Below are 17,891 nucleotides of genomic sequence, written 5' to 3' on the forward strand. Positions count from 1 at the left end.
ATAAATGGAGGCAGAGATGCCCCAGAATGGCTACCGGACATTATATAGAGTCAAATTGTTCCGGCTCGTTGTATGATTTACATTTGGGCACAACCAAAGCTGTTAACAAGTGTCAGACCCCCACCGATTTTCCATCCTGTGGATAGATCATCAATATGTTAATCCTGGACAACCCTTTTAAATGTAAGCATATATTCTATACATTGTATATTTATAGAGCCATGTTTTTTTTACGTGTTGTGTAGTGAAACTGGTGAATTTTTTTAATTTTTATCTATCTAGTCTAAGTTTATACCACTTATTAGTTGGCTTACTTTATACCAAAAATTAATGCCAAAATTCCAAAGCAATACTGGTGCACAGTCGCGTTACAAGGCCACACCACTTTTTGAGAGGCAAATAATGATTGCGTATTTAGCCAGGCAGCTCTCCCATTATGTTTGCTCTTCACGTTAAGAAAGCCACATGTAAATATGTCTTTTATCACTGTGTAATTGAAATGTAAAAGTGTCAATAGGAGTTGCCAAGCTGCTGTCTATGGGTGTTAAAAAGGGTGTTATGCAGTTACACCAACGTCCTCATGTTCCTTATTGCAGTCTTAACAGTTGCTTTTCGAAGACTGGGGCTACATGGCATATTTAGTTGCAACACAAACGTTAGAGAAAAATCACTTTAAACCGCTGCTACATTGCAATATAATGCAGGTAAAAGGGGTTATTGTGTGGCCTGTATAACAATATGACAAGCAAGTCGGAACCAGTTGGATTTTTTATGAAATACTTGTTGAGACTCTATTGTGACCCCATTTACCTGCATGACGCTGCATGTTGCGGAAACAATCTATGTGCGTAGAGAAAAACAGAACTGTTAATGGTGCAGCAATGCACTTTGAGCATCGCAGTGTGATGCAGGTAAATAGGGTCGACCTTCAACTGAAACAATTAAGTTACAGAAAATCCAGCTGGTTCAGATTTTTTGCAACCTTCTTGTAGATGTATGTAGAGCCGCCTGCATTACGTTGTAATAAAGGAACGTCATAGATTGATATTTGGCCGCGTGACATAGGTCACAGCCAAAATCTTTGTGTAGCCCCAGCCCTTATCAGTAGTGATGAGCGATAAGGTCTTATCCAGGCATGCTCGTGTGAGGAGTGTCTTCGGCGTGCTCGAAAAATATGTTCGAGTCCCCGAGGCTGCTCAACAGCCGCAACATATGCAGGGATTGCCTGTTTGTTAAGCAATCCTGGCATGTTTTGCAGCTAACAGCCAAGAGACACGCAGCCGCGGGGGCACAAACATAATTTTTAAGCACGCCGATGACACCTGGCTAGCACACGAGCATGCCTGAATAAAGCCTTAGCCGAGCATGTTCGCTCATCACTATTAATCAGCAAGGAGGCTGAAATCAACAAGGCATGTTAAATAAGGCAAGGCATTTTTTGACTGCGCAACACAAATTTAATTGGAATAAAAAGGACTACGAATCACTTCTCTCAGGGTCCACAAATAGGATTCCACTCCAATATAATAAAAAATGAGAATTCGGCCCTCCTACAAAATTGATGACATTTTTTATTAAATACCGCGTTCAACTAACGTTTCGGCCTATATTTGACCTTCTTCAGAACTGTAAATTATCGAAAAATACATATCGATATGTACCCTTATTAATAGAATCTCTTCAAATGCACATAGATATAGTTTGTAAATATTTAATTTATATGATACATGTATATTTCGGTAATTATTTACATTTCTGAAGAAGGCCAATATAGGCCGAAATGTCCGTGGAACACGTTCCTTAACAAAATCGCTAATTTTTTGCACCAATTCTTTGGAGTGCCGAATTCTCATTTTTTACCAAATTTAATTGGTACATTTGATCAACGCGCACCACTAATGGTAATTACCCAGCTAAATAAGCTCGGTCAAAACATGATTATTTATGCAAAAATAGTATTGACCATATCACAGGTGCACCATCTGGTCTTACCCTCTTATATAGTCAGTAAGGGACACCAATGCTGCATCTGATGGTACAATGTATTTGTACGATGAAAGTGTGTCATTCACATTTCATGAAGAGTTAAAGGAAAAAAAATTGTTGAAAGTGATAGCGACCCAAAGTATACTGTTGAAAATAGAAATGTAAACCAATCCATACTGACAATATACACAAAGTGTCCTCCAATAAAAACACAAGGGACCGTGGCAGACAAGAGCTTCCACGCTGGCAGTGTTCATACTGTATCACGCACTCCGCAGCCGTCTTATCTTCTAGACTAGCTGTCAGTGCGCTCTTCAGATGACAGAGGCTCCCATACAAACAAACCCTGAGCACTATAGATCTTCACTACATAATCCCTTCATGTGTTCCCAGGGGAATCCAAGCAGTCTGGTTTCTTTCTCAACAGTGGGCAAACGATACCTCAAAAACACTAGTTTTTATCATATATTTAAGTGGCCCAGAAATAGGACTCATGTTTCAAGTCTTCCACAAGGGCCGGCACTACTTCATATTATAGTGCTGCCTTTAATGGAAAAATAGGATGTGCAGGAGCAGAGGGAGCGCAGAAAATGATTGGCTCAAGCAATGGAGTGGATAGATCTAATACCAAAAGCCAAACAAACCAGAGCTCTATGTAACTGTGTGCTGTAATGACTGCCTGACAACTGGGAGGATTGGTAAGTTATCAGTTTGCTCCTTCTAGGACAGGTGGTACGTTAGACTACGTCCAACAGGTCTACTTCATGTATCATGTGCCTACACACATATCAGGCATCTCCTGCACCCAACCTATATACATGCTCTAGTCTGGTCTGATAATTGGTCCAGACTAGGGCTTGCTGCTAATAACTAACTTGAGGTCCACGTGAGAAATTTAATGTGTACACCTTGTCATGGCGGGATTGTTTAATGCTTTTTTGATAAAAAAGTCTAAGTACGGGATGTTTCTTTTTTTTAAATGTATTACTATTATTTATTCACTTACTGCAGAATATCTGTTGTGAATTCTGCTCTTGGGCTCCCTCCGGTGGTTGTTAATGATAGTGCAGTTGTCTTGGGGTTGTAGTCCTGGGCAGGTGTTTCTGCTGATTGCAGCTCTACTAGGTATTTAGGTGTGCAGGATCCATTACTCCTGGCCAGTTGTCCATTGTTCTTAGAGGGATTACATCTCTCTCTGGTTCCTCATACTTTGCTGCCAATTCAGCTAAGATAAGTGTCTGTTTTTTTTGTCTCTGTGCACACATGCAGTGTGCTTTGCAATTCAGTGCAATTCATTGTGTTTTGTCCAGCTTAGACTTTGTTTGGATTTTTCAGTCATGCTGGATTCTCAGGAGTTGCAGATATACTTGCTATGTCTTTAGTTAGATGTAGAATATTTGTATTTTCTGCTGTGGAGATTTTTAGGATTTTAATACTGACCGCTTAGAATTCTGTCCTATCCTTTTCTATTTAGCTAGAAGTGCCTCTTTTGCTAAATTCTGTTTTTCTGCCTGCGTGTGTCTTTCCTCTTATACTCACAGTCAATATTTGTGGAGGGCTGCCTATCCTTTGGGGTTCTGCTCTGAGGCAAGATAGAATTCCCATTTCCACCTATAGGGGTATTTAGTCCTCCGGCTGTGTCGAGGTGTCTAGGACGTTAGGCACACCCCACGGCTACTTCTAGTTGCGGTGTCAGTTTAGGGTTTGCGGTCAGTACAGATACCACTTACTCCTGAGAAAGTGTCTCATGCGGCTCCAAGGTCACCGGATCATAACAAATATCTATACATTGTTTATATTCTAGGTTATATTGGTGTGAAAAATGGCACATATAAACTGGCACAAAGGTCAACATTGGGTTCATGTGCTGTCTGTTTTACAGACATTCATCTGAATGCACTCTTTATCGGAGGCTTTTTGTAAGATAGTTTATTATTAACCCTTATTTGCTGTGTGCAAGTCTATTATACAAAGCCATGCAAAAATCATATTGTCACTGATTCCATATTACTTTGTTTTAATTATTAATGGGACTTGCAAATTTATTTTTATTCTAATACATGGACAAAAATATGGGGACCCACATCTTAATTATTATAGGGAACCTGTCAGCATTGTGCACAGTAACCTACAGACACTGTCAGGTCGGTGCCGTTATACTGATTACAAACATACCTTGGTGATGAAATCCGTCTTGTGGTTGTTGTGTAATCTTTATTTTCAGTTAATGAGATTCTTGTGCTCCGGGGGGAGGGGGTCTTAATGTGGTGCTCTGCTTATATATCAATCCTTATAGGCTTATGACAGCTCACCGATCCCTCAGTGACCTGCCCCTATTTTACATAATGATTATTATATGTATTGAAAAGAAACACTTTCAGCAGGCAAACAGCGGTGGTGCCTGCACTGTAGCATGATTGCATGTTTAATATGCATTAAATCGTTTTACTTAGTCTTATACATTGAATCTGAAAAAAAAAAACTTTCTCAGATGCTACTAGGTAGGCGGCGCCATTTTGCTAGAGGAAAAAAAGTGTCTCCACCAAAGTGGCACAGTAGGATCTATTGAATCGCTGATAGATGCTACTGCGCAGGTGTTACCGGCGCCATCTTGGTGCAATTTTTTTTCCCTAGCAAAATGGCACCGCCTGAGTAGTAGTATCTATCGGATCGCCGACTGATGCTACTGCACAGGCGCCGCCGTTGCTATTTTGAGAACCTTTTTTTTTCTCACAATCACTCTATATTACTAAACAAAACAATTTAATGAACTTTATACATGCGGTCATGTTGCATCGAAGGCGCCGCGGCTTGCCTGCTGAAGGTGATTTTTTTTCTATGCATATAATCAGTATACTGTAAAATAGGGAGAAGGTCACTGAGGGATCAGTGACCTGTCATAAGCCATCAATATGAACAGCTAAGCAAAGCGCCACATGAAGACCCCCCCACAGGCCGTCCCAGAGCACGAGAATCTCATTAACTGACAATTGAAAATAAAGATTACACAACAACCACAAGACAGATTTCATCAACAAAGGTATAATTTTATTCAGTATAACGGCGACGACCTGACACTGTCTGTAGGTTACTGAGCACAATCCTGATGACAGGTTCCCTTTAAACTCAGTTTTTTTACTAAGACCCATTGCCACAGTAATATTAAACCAACCATGCACTCTGCCTTTACAAACATTTGTGAAAGAATGAGTTATTCCCTGAATTCAAATCTGGTACTGTAATAGGATGCCACCATTGTAAGAAGTCAGTTAACTTGTCCCTCCTATATAATTCACGATCATCTGTGAGTATTATTGAAAGTGGAAGCATTTAGAAACAGTAACTCAGCCATGAGGTGGAGACCAAGTAATGTTACAGAGCCCCAAACCTCTTCTGGAAATAGCAGCCCAAAAGCCGTGTACTGGGAGTTTCATAGCATGGATTCGCGAGCATTTGGTTGCATGCCTTACCCGAGCATAATGCCTAGCAGACAGAAACTTTAAAAATGTTGCCACTAGATTTTGCAGCCATGGAAATGTCCAAAGCTTCTTTATCTGGCAGTCTCAGGGCTGAGGCCATTCGGCAAATGCCTGGAGAAAGTTGCGTGCTACAATGCACGTTGCTGACTGTACAGGAGGAGGAGGGATAAGGCTATGGCCTTTTTCCCCAGAGGCTGGCCTAGCCTCCTTAGCTCCAGTGAAAGAAAATCTTAAAGGGGTTCTCCATGAAATTTAATAAAACAAATAAAATACATTTAAATACTACATATTTTACTAAATGCCTATATTTAGAAAAAATTATCAAAAAGGCAAGATTAAGTGTACTGTCAGGATTTTAAATATGGTATGTCACCTACCATCTATAGCTGTTTCCCAGCTGACACATAGTAGGATGGGTTGTGTAAAGACATCTGCTGGTGACCGACATTGGGTGACAGCAGTGTCCTGTCAGGCATCATGATCGCGCAATAACCCCATTAACTGAACCTGACAGGACACCAAGGCGGAGCAGAGCTGACTAAAGCAGAAGAAACATCCTTTAGCTCACTGAGATAGAACATTTATCCAAGTCAGCCTGACAGGAACAGTGGAGGACATGACAGCATGGAGTGCTGCAATAAACAATGCCTACATTTTTACTCAGGATACTTATGGTACTGAGAGGATTCTGTCAGTTACTGAGCAGAAATGCCTGGAAGGCTGAGGACAGTATGTGTTGTTTATTTCGGCAGCTCCTGACATGGTTTAGTGAACAGAGAAATGCGCGATCACGATACCTGACAGAACACTGCTCTCACCAGACGTCTGTCTCGAGCGGAAGTCTTTACGCAGTTGGTCCTACTACGTCTCAGCTAGGACGTCTGGGAAACGGCTATAGATGGCTTTTGACAGTTACAATCCTGAAATTAAGAGTAACTTTTTGGTAAATTTAGGTATTTAGTTAAATTAGTAATATTTAAATTATTTTATTACCTTTCTTGGAGACCTCCTTTAAAGAGCTTGGCAACTACTTTTTTTATTCATGACCAACCCATATGATAGGATGTCAATATCAAATCGGTGGTGGCCTGCAATCTATCATCCTGGACGATCAGCTGTTAGCGGCTATGTTCGGAAGTTATCGGATACTGTCAGAACACAGAACTTTCGTCAAAACTAAAGTGGCCACATACTGCAGATCTTCCCTTTTAGATTTGAATAGGGGGTGGAAATGAAGTACACGGCCATGACCAGTACAGAAACGATGGAGCTGCTGTGTTTCGGAAGCTCGAAACTTCTGCTCGAAGCTCGTAACAGCTGATCGTCGGGGGTGGTGGGTGTAGCACCCTCAAGGATCAGATTTTAATAGCCAGTCCTAAAGACAGCCCACAAAATAAAAGCAGTGTTCACCTCCTTTAATACTTGAGCATACCAAGACATTTTTGTCAATTCTATGTTTCCAGCTTTCTGGAAACAGTTAAGCAAAGGCCCCTTCTTTTTCCAGCATGACTGTAAACCAGTTCCCAAATCAAGGTCCATAAAAGCATGGTTGGGATTAGTTGTGTGTGGAAGAACAAGACTGGCAAGACTGACTTTAGAATAGGATGTCATAAAAGCTTGGTGTAAAAGGTTGGTGTCCCTGTAGACTTGCAGAGATCGGGATATCGTCATGGACAGGAGGCAAATCAAGAGTTAAATTTATTAACAGATTAATACTCGACGCAGGGACAGAATGGGTATGGGAGACAAAGGATATAATGATATGGGTACTGGAGGGGAGAAGGGTAAACAGGTGTTAGGCGAATGTTCAGAAAGGGGAAAGAAGAGTACAAATTCAGTCTGTCGGCTTCTTGATTGCAGTGTCTCAGTTTCCAACAGTGGCACCGACAACAGCGGCACATGATGTCTCGGGGTTGTCCTGGATGGATGGAGGTCCGGTCCCTCGATGCAGATGGAGACTGATACACTAGTCAGGTTCCCGTACTCGCGGTTTCCTCGTACTGGTCTCAGTTCTTTATACGGTATCACCGGAGCGTGGCTCTGCTCCCCAGTGCAAGCGGGGAAGGGGTCGGTATGTGCTGCTTCAGTCACTGGTACAAGGCTAGGCCGCACACACGCAGCAGTCGCAGGTCTTAAGTATGAGTAACCTCCTGGCACGGGGAACGTCGGGAGAGTCGCTGTCTGATGTCCGTGAGCAGTGGACACAATTACAGGGGTTGCACTTAGTGGGTCTACGCTTACAAGTTGTCCCGACTGAAAGGCCTGCACCTCACCCTGCTGCGCGCTCTGTCTTCCCGCCAGAACTCCTGCCTTTCTCCCGCACACAATCCTTTTTATCTCTGACCCGCCCCCTGATGACAAGTGTAAAGGTCGGACTGGGCCAGAAAGCTCTCCCTCATGCAACAATGGTGACAGTCCCAGAACCGGCGCAAGAGAGGTACCCCCGGACCAGTTCATCTTACATTCCAATACTTTTGCCCATATAGTATATCATTAATATGGTCATTGTGAATATTATAAGCAGGTCAGCTAAATTACATGACACTAGTATTATTATTATAGCATACCAAATAGTCTAACAACTATATAATACTTGAAGTATCCATGGGTTAGTGAAAGAGCAGCTGTTGTACTAAAATGGCCCAAAGTTTTTTTTTTTTTTTTTAAATTGTAGTACACCATTAGGCCGAGTTCTGTTGTTGTGGACTTGGTGCAGACATTGTCAACAATAGTTCCAGTTTGCAGATTTCTCCAACAAGTAGAATATGGATTTTTACTTTCAGAGTAATGTACTAAACATACACATCAAAAGAGACCATCAACGGCTTGATGGTTGACTCCAAGTAAGAGCAAGAAATTATTTCTACACAGCAAATTAAATAGATACTTTTAGCGTATGTTTCCACGGTCAGCCGCAGCGTCCAATCAGCAGCATCCAGATGTTACAGCATAATGGATGGGATTTTATGAAATCCCATCTCCACTATGCGTGCAGGGATGCCTCCAGCTTCCCTGAGTATCCCCACATGCGGCGCGTCTTTCTAGACCGCAGCATGTCAATTTAACTTGCGGAGACGCTCCGTGAACACATGTGGAATCACCGCGCGTACAAAGGCCGGCAGCACTTTGGATGGAGCTGCGTCCAAAGCACTGACAGTACTGACCATGGAAATAAACCCTAAGGATTCTTGCCTCATGGCTTAGTATAAGAAGCCAAACCAAAAACTTAAATTTGCAGACAGGTGTGTCCTGGGCCAAACCCAAATTTCTGATTTGCACTAATGAGGAGCAAGCACCCCAAAAGACATGTCTGCAAATGGAGTTTCTGGTTTGGCTTCTTGTACTAAGTCATGTGGAAAGGCCCTTTAAAGAGTCAATATTGAATTTTAGAGGTCAAAATTGAATTTTGAATGTTAGACAGCTGCAACTCATGCAAGTATTGCCTAACAAACAGCAGTGTGCCGAACATCTGTCTGTTAGGCAATCCTTGCATGAGTTCTGGCTATATAACAGCTGCGAGACATGCAGCCGCGGGGACTTGAACATATTTTTCTCGAGCACGCCGAAGACAGTCTGTTGGCACACAAGCATTCTCGGGTAACGCCTTATCCGAGCACGTTCACTCACCAATATTCCCGTCCTCTCTCTTTCTGTGGAAGCCATTTACAAATTTTACATGTGCACAATTAGTTTAATCACTGGTTTGTTATTGTTCTTTTTGTACATTCAGATTTGACAATCATCAAAAATAGTTTCCAGTTGAAAAGTTAAGTTTAAAAAAAAGAGAGAGACTTAATTTCGCAGGACACCCCTCTGAGGCCTTGTCTAGAGTCTCCTTACAGAGATAAAAAGCTGAAATTGAACTTCACTTCAATGCGATAAGAAGCCTAAAATAGCAAAACAGTCGAGCTCCATAGCTTGAAGTAACATGACAGGGTTGTGAATAGGTCATTAAGCGCTGTTAAAAGTGTGATAATGTACAAGCAACACAATCCAGAATGTCAGATCAATAACCACTGCTAGACTGGTGGTGCTGTACCTCAGAAAGGTCTGGGTGAACAGCAGCACTAGAGTTACACCTCTGGAACTTAGAGGTGTAAAAGTCTTCCCAATAACATGCAGAGTCAGTGTGAAAGGGAAAGGAGAACATGTCCCTATTTTCATAGCGAGTCCAAGACTTCTATTAGTAATAGGAGACCACAGAATCTAATGTGAAGTCCAAATTGATGCTACAGCAGTCTCTTGTAGATTTCGGGAGTCATAAAATCAGGCAGAAAGTTGCTGGGCCACAACAATTAAAAGGAAACCTGTCATTTTAAAAATTCTATGAGACCAATGAGCGGCATGTTATAGAGCAGACATAGGTCAATAGGAAAATATTCAGTATAACTTGTATTTAATTCCTGTTCATTTCGAGCTAAGGAGTCCATTGGACAAGTCACCTAACGAGTGAATTGACTGATTAGGACAGCAAACCAGACTCCTACACATAGAAAGTGCAGAGATCTCAGAGATACAAGCGCTACTGAAAGAAAACTTTATGTCAATCATGGGAGCTCTTTCTGCTCTATAGGAATCTAATCTGCTGTCAAACCAAAGAACTGAGCAGGAACACATGTTGGCATAAGTGTGATGTGAAGGTGCTAGTGATAAGCGAACATGCTCGGATAACGCGTTATCGCAGCATGCTCGGGTGTTATCCAAGTATCTTGGGTGTGCCCGGATGTGTGAGTCCCTGCTGCTGAATGATTTGCGGCTATTAAGACAGCTGCAACACATGCGGGGATTGTCTATTTCTAAGGGAATCCTCACATGTGTTTTGCGGCAGTCTAACAGCAGGAAAACATGCAGCCGCAGGGACTGGAACACATTATCCGAGCACGCCCAGATACTCGGATATTCCCGAGCATGCTCGGATAACATGTTATCAGAGCACGTTCGCTCATCACCAGTAGGTGCACATTCACTCTGTTGCCATTTAACAGGCAAAATGATCTTTTGATCAAAATAGTGTAAACTAAGTACCTTATGCTATTTACATGTTCCATTTATTTACTTAGGCTGGTTTCACACTAGCGTTTGGCAGGGCTGCGGATGAAATCCTTCTTCCTCCGTTAAACCCTGGCCATTGCCGTGCTTCTTCCTTCACTCCGCCTATGTCTGCATGCGTCCTGCGTACCCTATCTTTAACATTGGGTACGCAGGCCATGTGGATGTATGTGTAACACTCCAGGTAACTGGTTGTTACAGTGATGTTGCCTTCCTTTCGGGGAGGGCAATATCATGCGTGGAGGCAATGGAGTTCTCTTTATCAGGTAGGGCACCCACATGCAACACATTCCAAATCTAGGCCAGAAGGGGGAGCTCAGGACCCGGATTCAGGGGAGCTTCCTTGGACTTTATGTATCCTGGCTTGGAGGAGGAGCGAGTTAGTCTCCAGGAGGGAGAGAGAGAGGAAGGACGTCTGGAACAGACAGAGAGGCAGCCAAATGAGAGCTGCAGCCTCTGGAAAGAGTGAACTTGAAGGAGTTAAATAGTGGAGGACCTTAGAGGAAAGGAGCACAGAGGAGGAAGAGGCTCAGGAGGGGAACAGCGGCAGGACACCCTCAGAGCCAGAGCGCAGCAACCGGGCACCGGGAGCCCGAGGCTTTAGTGGGACTCTAGAACACTTAGCAGAACCGGAGGGCTAAGATCTTTTTTTTTTTTTTTTTTTAAATCAAATAGATTTTTATTAAGAATAACATTGCATTTTACATGTAACATCCTTGTTTTCATTTCAAATTTTAACAGTATCAAACCCCGTTAACCCTAACTTATCCCCCCTTCCAGTAGACAGCTCACATCTTTTATTAAAGCTTCCTCAAGCGACAAATAATAGATCTCATCACAATTAAGACCGCATGTATAAAATTCCTTCCGTCCACAGGCCCTCAACCTCCTTTCCCCCTTTATCCAGCGTCTAGCCCATTTCAAGCCACGAAGACCACAGTTTGTCAAACATTTCTACTTTCCCTCTTTTCTTATAGACCCCTTTTTCCAATGCCAGACCCTGCTTCACATATTGAAGGAATTCTCCTCTTGTGGGCGGTTCCTCCTTTATCCAATTTCTCGCTATTACCTTTCAGGCCATATACAATAATCTGGCAATTGCTATCTTCAGGGTGTTGTCCACTCCAATCTCATCCCCATAGCCCAGCAAACACACCACCGGTTTGGTTCCCTTGGTACTGAGCATCTATACCCTCCTTCAACACGACTCAGAACCACCAGCCAAAAAGCAGCCAATGTCAGACACGTCCACATCATGTGAAATATTCCGGCATTTTCATTCTTACACCTCGGGCATTCAGAATTAGCTCGCAATCCTGCTTTGTACAATAATTCCGGAGATTTGTACACTCTGTGTATTACATAAAGCTGCGACAGCCTATACGGTTCACTCAGTGACAGTTTTGGAACCCATTCCAACACAGATTCCCATGTTTCATCCTCCAGGGGGCCCAGCTCACTTTCCCACCTAATTCTCTCATTTATCGGGAATCCCAAGAGGTGCGTATGTAGCAAGTCTTTATATAAAGTGGAGATAACCCCTCCCGTAGTCCCTTCACCGCACACATATCTCCTTGGATTCTAAGGCTTTCCCCCCTGTTTTGAGCTCTAAATGCGTGTCTCATCTGCGCATACTGGTATTCCCCCGAGGACCTGAGACCAAACTCCAACCGCAATTGGGAAAAGGATTTCAGCTCTCGCTGCTCAATTATCTGATACATGTAAGGAATTCCCTTGGCCTGCCACTCTGGTAGGGCTAAGATCTTTATGTGATTGGCCCACACCTGAGACACAGCAGCACCTGAAGAGCCTGGGGCATGATAGAGTACTTATAAAACAACTCAAGCTGCCCGCCATGCAGGTACCTGTTCTAGGACAGGGGAAAGAGGACTTTGCCAGTAAGCTTCAGGCAGCAGGGACCTCATACAACAGCGCAAGGAGGAAAGGCTCACGGACTTCAACTGGGAAAGGGATCCTCTATTACCTCCATGCCGTCCGGACCACAGCTGCACCTGTACCTGGTACTCTGGACTGAGATGTACTACTACCATCAGTACACCACGTAAAGACTTTCAACTTGTGTCCTCCACTTATTCGTCGGCATACAACATCCTTGCCACACACCTTGGGAGCCCTGGGGAGCCCACTTCACCTGTGGGAAGAGTCACCATCCAGACGCCATACCATCAGACCAGAGGACCTCTTTAAGCGGCGTCGGTCCCCACTGACCGAAAACCACTAGTGGCGTCACGAACAATAGACTTTATACCATATTCCCTTTAAAAACCTTTCCCCTTTAATTGGGTGCCCAGGGCAACGGACCGGGCCACAGCCACCGTGACATCCCCTTTAAGAGCAATCGGACCCGTGCAGAGTACCCCACGGCCCAGGCAGGCGTTCTATATGCGGATGCCTCCGCATGCGTCGTCTTGACGCTGCACTGACCTGCATCGAACGCAACATGTTGCATTTTGTTGCGGCCGGCACAGGGTCAAAACGACGCATGCGAAGGCATTTGCATGGCCTGTGTACCCAATGTTAACCCCTTCCTGACATCAGACGTACTATCCCGTCGAGGTGGGGTGGGCCCGTATGACCACCGACGGGATAGTACGTCATACGCGATTGGCCGCGCTCACGGGGGGAGCGCGGCCGGGTGTCAGCTGCATATCGCAGCTGACATCCGGCACTATGTGCCAGGAGCGGTCACGGACCGCCCCCGGCACATTAACCCCCGGCACACCGCGATCAAACATGATCGCGGTGTACCGGCGGTATAGGGAAGCATCGCGCAGGGAGGGGGCTCCCTGCGGGCTTCCCTGAGACCCCCGGAGCAACGCGATGTGATCGCGTTGCTCCGAGGGTCTCCTACCTCCCTCCTCGCCGCAGGTCCCGGATCCAAGATGGCCGCGGCATCCAGGTCCTGCAGGGAGGGAGGTGGCTTACCGAGTGCCTGCTCAGAGCAGACACTTGGTAAGCCTGCAGCCCTGCACAGCAGATCGTCAATCTGACAGAGTGCTGTGCACACTGTCAGATCAATGATCTGTAATGTCACCCCCTGGGAGAAAGTAAAAAAGTAAGAAAAAAATTCCCCACATGTGTGTAAAAAAAAAAATATATATATATATCCTAAATAAAGAAAAAGAAAAATTATTATTCCCATAAATACATTTCTTTAGCTAAATAAAATAAAAAAAAACAATAAAAGTACACATATTTAGTATCGCCGCGTCCGTAACGACCCAACCTATAAAAATGCCCCACTAGTTAACCCCTTCAGTAAACACCGTAAGAAAAAAAAAAAAACGAGGCAAAAACCAACGCTTTATTATCATACCGCCGAACAAAAAGTGGAATAACACGCGATCAAAAAGACTGATATAAATAACCATGGTACCGCTGAAAACGTCATCTTGTCCCGCAAAAAATGAGCTGCCATACAGCATCATCAGCAAAAAAATAAAAAAGTTATAGTCCTGAGAATAAAGCGATACCAAAATAATTATTTTTTCTATAAAATAGTTTTTATCGTATAAAAGCTCCAAAACATAAAAAAAATGATATAAATGAGATATCGCTGTAATCGTACTGACCCGACGAATAAAACTGCTTTATCAATTTTACCAAACGCGGAACGGTATAAACGCCTCCCCCAAAAGAAATTCATTAATAGCTGGTTTTTGATCACTCTGCCTCACAAAAATCGGAATAAAAAGCGATCAAAAAATGTCATGTATCCGAAAATGTTACCAATAAAAACATCAACTCGTCCCGCAAAAAACAAGATCTCACATGACTCTGTGGACTCAAATATGGAAAAATTACAGCTCTCAAAATGTGGTAACGCAAAAAATATTTTTTGCAATGAAAAGCGTCTTTCAGTGTGTGATGGCTGCCAATCATAAAAATCCGCTAAAAAACCCGCTATAAAAGTAAATCAAACCCCCCTTCATCACCCCCTTAGTTAGGGAAAAATAAAAAAATTTAAAAATGTATTTATTTCCATTTTCCCATTAGGGTTAGGGTTAGGGCTAGGGCTAGAGTTAGGACTAGAGTTAGGGCTAGGGTTAGGGCAAGGGTTAGGGCTAGGGTTGGGGCTAGGGTTGGGGCTAGGGTTGGGGCTAGGGTTGGGGCTAGGGTTGGGGCTAGGGTTGGGGCTAGGGTTGGGGCTAGGGTTGGGGCTAGGGTTGGGGCTAGGGTTGGGGCTAGGGTTGGGGCTAGGGTTGGGGCTAGGGTTAGGGCTAGGGTTGGGGCTAGGGTTAGGGCTAGTGTTACGGCTAGTGTTAGGGCTAGTGATAGGGCTAGGGTTATTGCTAGGGTTAGGGCTAGGGTTGGGGCTACAGTTAGGGTTGGGGCTAAAGATAGGGTTAGGGTTTGGATTACATTTACGGTTGGGAATAGGGTTGGGTGTGTCTGGGTTAGAGGAGTGGTTAGGGTTACTGTTGGGATTAGGGTAAGGGGTGTGTTTGGATTAGGGTTTCAGTTATAATTGGGGGGTTTCCACTGTTTAGGCACATCAGGGGCTCTCCAAACGGGACATGGCATCCGATCTGAATTCCAGCCAATTCTGCGTTGAAAAAGGAAAACAGTGCTCCTTCCCTTCAGAGCTCTCCCGTGTGCCCAAACAGGGGTATACCCCAACATATGGGGTATCAGCGTACTCAGGACAAATTGGACATCATCTTTTGGGGTCCAATTTCTCCTGCTACCCTTGGGAAAATACAAAACTGGGGGCCAAAAAATAAGTTTTGTGGGAAAAAAAAGATTTTTTATTTTCACGGCTCTGCGTTGTAAACTGTAGTGAAACACTTGGGGGTTCAAAGCTCTCAAAACACATCTAGATAAGTTCCTTGGGGGGTCTTGTTTCCAATATGGGGTCACTTGTGGGGGGGTTGTACTGTTTGGGTACATCAGGGGCTCTGCAAATGCAATGTGACGCCTGCAGACCAATCCATTTAAGTCTGCATTCCAAATGGCGCTCCTTCCCTTCCGAGCTCTGTCATGCGCCCAAACAGTGGTTCCCCCCACATATGGGGTATCATCGTACTCAGGACAAATTGGACAACAACGTTTGGGGTCCAATTTATCCTGATACCCTTGTGAAAATACAAAACTGGGGGCTAAAAAAATCATTTTTGTGAAAAAAAAAAGAATTTTTATTTTCACGGCTCTGCGTTATAAACTGTAGTGAAACACTTGGGGGTTCAAAGCTCTCAAAACACATCTAGATAAGTTCCTTAGGGGGTCTACTTTCCAAAATGGTGTCACATGTGGGGGTTTTTAATGTTTAGGCACATCAGGGGCTCTCCAAACGCAACATGGCATCCCATCTTAATTCCAGTCAATTTTGCATTGAAAAGTAAAATAGCGCTCCTTCCCTTCCGAGCTCTGCTATGCGCCCAAACAGTGGTTTACCCCCACATATGGGGTATCGTCGTACTCAGGACAAATTGCACAACAACTTTTGTGGTCTAATTTCTTCTCTTACCCTTGGGGAAATAAAAAAATGGGGGCGAAAAGATCATTTTTGTGAAAAAATATGATTTTTTATTTTTACGGCTCTGCATTATAAACTTCTGTGAAGCACTTGTTGGGTCAAAGTGCTCACCACACATCTAGATAAGATCCTTAGGGGGTCTACTTTCCAAAATGGTGTCACTTGTGGGGGGTTTCAATGTTTAGGCACATCAGGGGCTCTCCAAACGCAACATGGCGTCCCATCTCAATTCCAGTCTATTTTGCATTGAAAAGTCAAATGGCGCTCCTTCCCTTCCGAGCTCTGCCCTGCGCCCAAACAATGGTTTACACCCACATATGGGGTATCAGCGTACTCAGGACAAATTGTACAACAAATTTTGGGGTCTATTTTCTCCTGTTACCCTTGGTAAAATAAAACAAATTGGAGCTGAAATAAATTTTGTGTGAAAAAAAGTTAAATGTTTATTTTTATTTAAACATTCCAAAAATTCCTGTGAAACACCTGAAGGGTTAATAAACTTCTTGAAAGTGGTTTTGAGTACCTTGAGGGGTGCAGTTTTTAGAATGGTGTCACACTTGGGTATTTTCTATCATATAGACCCCTCAAAATGACTTCAAATGAGATGTGGTCCCTAAAAAAAAATGGTGTTGTAAAAATGAGAAATTGCTGGTCAACTTTTAACCCTTATAACTCCGTCACAAAAAAAAATTTTGGTTCCAAAATTGTGCTGATGTAAAGTAGACATGTGGGAAATGTTACTTATTAAGTATTTTGCGTGACATATGTCTGTGATTTAAGGACATAAAAATTCAAAGTTGTAAAATTGCAAAATTTTTAAAATTTTCGCCAAATATTCGTTTTTTTCACAAATAAACGCAAGTTATATCGAAGAAATTTTACCACTATCATGAAGTACAATATGTCACGAGAAAATGTCAAAATCGCCAAGATCCGTTGAAGCGTTCCAGAGTTATAACCTCATAAAGGGACAGTGGTCAGAATTGTAAAAATTGGCCCGGTCATTAACGTGCAAACCAACCTTGGGGGTGAAGGGGTTAAAGATAGGGTACACAGGATGCATGCAGACGTAGGCGAAGCTGAAGGAAGAGGCACGGCAGTGGGCGGGGCTTAATGGCAGAAGGATTTCAATAAAGCTGGATACAAAATGGCCGCCAAGGTCACCACCCATCTTGAAAAGCTTTCTCTTTCCCATATACTAATGTACCACAAACAGGAAGTTGATATCACCAACCATTGCCATATTATTTAGGTGTATCCATATACAGTGTAAGTGGCCCACCCTGTATAGATCATAAATGGGTTGTCTGGTGAACACAAGTTAAGTTGTACTTTAGTTATAATAAAGTAAGAACACCCCAAACTGCATCAGTGCACTCTGGATCTTATAAGGCACATATCCATTTGTTGATGGGCAGTTGCTTGACTCTCTCAATGACTCCTCTATGAGAAAGTGGTGGGACAGGTGGACCTTCTTGGACAACTAACAGAGTTATGTGCTTTTTTACACCGAAATGAGCGCCTACACAAAAAGGATGCTTATGGCGTGATCTTCAGCTCTGCATGAGACCCTTTATCATCCAGATGAGGTGCTGACAGATGTACATCTTTAACCACTTTCCCAAGATAGTATCATATGCTTGTACTTCATTATGGTTGACCTGTCATTAGACAGCTGCTATTTTCTGTTAAAAGTAACAGAGTATAAAGATAACCTATAACTTAGTGAGATAGGGTTTACCTACACAGATATAATAAACCCTCAGGGGAGAGGAGAGAATTGTACTGCTGATAGGTTTAGCTCACAGAGGATTGTCGAGAATAAATACATAATAACCAACTTCTATAAGCAATTGAGTCTATATAGGTTTTTTTGGTCT

General features: G+C 43.3%; 1 protein-coding gene across 4 annotated transcripts in view; it reads right to left on the reverse strand.

Moving 5' to 3' along the window:
• The window catches only part of MCPH1 (microcephalin 1), a 435,753-nt gene that overhangs the window by 154,927 nt on the left and 262,935 nt on the right, over positions 1-17,891 (reverse strand). The window lies entirely within an intron of this gene.

The sequence above is a fragment of the Ranitomeya variabilis genome, chromosome 2 (genome assembly GCF_051348905.1).
Source record: "Ranitomeya variabilis isolate aRanVar5 chromosome 2, aRanVar5.hap1, whole genome shotgun sequence".
NCBI classification, from domain to species: Eukaryota; Metazoa; Chordata; class Amphibia; order Anura; family Dendrobatidae; genus Ranitomeya; species Ranitomeya variabilis.